Below are 2,509 nucleotides of genomic sequence, written 5' to 3'. Positions count from 1 at the left end.
TCTATTCCTGTGTGTGTGTGTGTGTGTGTGTGTGTGTGTGTGTGTGTGTGTTAATCCCAGCACTCAGGGAGGCAGAGGCAGGTGGATCGATATGAGTTCAAGGCCATCCTGGTCTGCAGAGCAAGTTCCAGGACAGCCAGGGCTACACAGAGAACACTGTCTCAAAAGACAAAACAAAACAAGTTATAAAGTATTGACACATACTCAAACATGGATGAATTTTGGAAAATGCTACTCAAAGCGAAAGGAGCCAGAAAGACGAAGATAAATGCTGTATAAGTCCATTCATATGACTCGCCAGAGAAGCAACTCCTTGGTGACCTGGTGATGAGGAGTCACTGCTAACGGGCACAGGGTTTCTTTGGGGCCTAATGACAATACTCTGGACATGAGCAGTGGTGAGAGTTGCTCAGTGCTGAATACATTAAAATCCACAGAACATTCATTGTTTAAGTGTGAATTTTACACAAACAAAAGCTGTTTATGTCTTTAAGTTGCCCAAGAAGCAGGTGTGGACAGACACGGTCTGGAGGTTGGGGATGAACATAGGAAGCTGCCTGGACCATTGAACTGTCAAGGATGTGCTTCTGGGGTGCTCCCAGAGCCAGACCAAAGTTGGGGCTTGGAGAACCAAAGGACTGTGTCTTCAGGCAGTCACCTGGAACTCTGTAAGGAGGGATGGCCCACATGGCCACAAAAGGGTCTTCTGTGTCGGGTAATCTTTCTTGACTATAAATCCCTGAAATCAACTAACTTAGGAGGAGAAAGGGTTTCATTTGGCTCAGGATCTCAGAGGTTTCAGTCCATGGTCTCAGTGGCCTATGTTGAGGCAACACATCATGTTTGGGTCATGTATGGAGGAAACTGCTCATTTCACAGCGGAGAAAGAGACTGATTGTCTTTATGTTGTTTTCAGAGCATACACCCAACAACCTAACTTCTGCCTACTAGGTTCCAGTGGAAATTTCTCAGTTGGTGAAGTCCTGCTCACAGGCACAAGAACCTAAATTCAGCTCTCCAGCACCCACAGAGTTCCACCGTCTCCTAACACAATGGATTGCAATCTTCTTAATGTTTTGACCCTTTGATACATTTCCTCATGTTATGGTGATCCTCCCCCCACCAAAAAATTATTTTCATTGCTATTTCATAACTAATCTTGCTACTTTTATGAGTTAAAATGTAAATATTTGAAACGCGGGGTATCTAATATTCGACCACTGTAAAAGGGTAATTAGAAATCACCCCCCCCCCTTGCAAGGGGTTGAGAACCACAGTCCCAACCACAGCCTGATAACCAAGCCTTCCACACTTAGACTTTGGGGTCACCCATTCAAACTATAGCACCTGCTTTCCCAAGTCTGTGATGCTTCAACAGAATGCAGAAACAGCTTTGAGATACCCATCTGCATAATGGCAACAAACCCCTCTCCCTTCATCCTTAACTTCTTTCCCAGGGTTGCTTGGGAGATGAAATGAGATTGTTTCTATGAAAGCTCTTAGTAAGCGGCTCCATTCTGGACAGATGTTCCTCCAGCTGTGAGCCAGGGATGAACGCCCAGCTCTGGCACCACCTCCTCCACTTGCCCCAGCCCCACAAAGCTGAGGGCTCAAGGGAGGGGACGTGCTTCCCAGAAATGAGCCTTGTCAGTTGGGTTTCTCCTGATCGGGGTATTCTTGGCGCCCCCTTCCCCAAGTTCTAGTAGATGGTTCTGCACCTTCACTTTCCTTGTGGCTCTGACCCACTGAGAGCCTCCAGTGAGGGACCCTGTCAGGGAACTGGTGGAGTCCTGGGCATGCCAGGTGGCCCAGACTCTCCTGTGCGTTCTGTTCATCTCTATGCCCAGATCTTGCCTGGATGGAAAGGGCAAAGGACGCGCAGGCTCAGGAAGTGGTTTGGAGATGACAGATTGGGGGTGGGGCACAGAATGTTTTTCCTCAACCTTGCTGAGCCCGGGTCACATAGTGACACCCTCAAAATAAATAGATAAATAAGTGAATAGATGAATAAATAAGTATTTCAGAAACTGAGAGAGATGGAGGGAGAGAGAGGGAAACTTGGGCAGAGAAGGCAGGCAATAGCTTGGAGTTCCACTGAGCAGCATCTTCCACAAGCAGCAAATGAAGCATAGGGAAGCAGTGGGAAGTGAAAAAGCCATTGCAGGCATCCAGAGTGGAATGGGCAAGAGAAATGCATTGTAGGAAATGAACAGAGCTGAATTTGTTTCATCTCAGTTTCCTCCAAGCTGAGGAGGCTTGAGCTCAAACAACTGGCTTCCCAGGCTTGGGAGATAGCTCAGTCTGTGAGCAACTTGCCTTGCAAACACAAGGACCTGACCTGAACCCCCAGGACCCACATTAAAACAAAACAAAGAACAACAAAAGGCCAGACATGATGGAGAAAGGATGGTTATTGGGGCTCACTGGCCAGCCAGCACTCCAAGCCAGTGTGAGACCTGTTCTCCTGTTCAGAGAGGTGGAATACTCCAAAGGTGGTCCTCCAAACTAC

The sequence above is a fragment of the Psammomys obesus genome, unplaced genomic scaffold (genome assembly GCF_907164565.1).
Source record: "Psammomys obesus unplaced genomic scaffold, mPsaObe1.curated_primary_1811, whole genome shotgun sequence".
Taxonomy (NCBI): Eukaryota; Metazoa; Chordata; class Mammalia; order Rodentia; family Muridae; genus Psammomys; species Psammomys obesus.
This window is presented reverse-complemented; position numbering follows the sequence as displayed.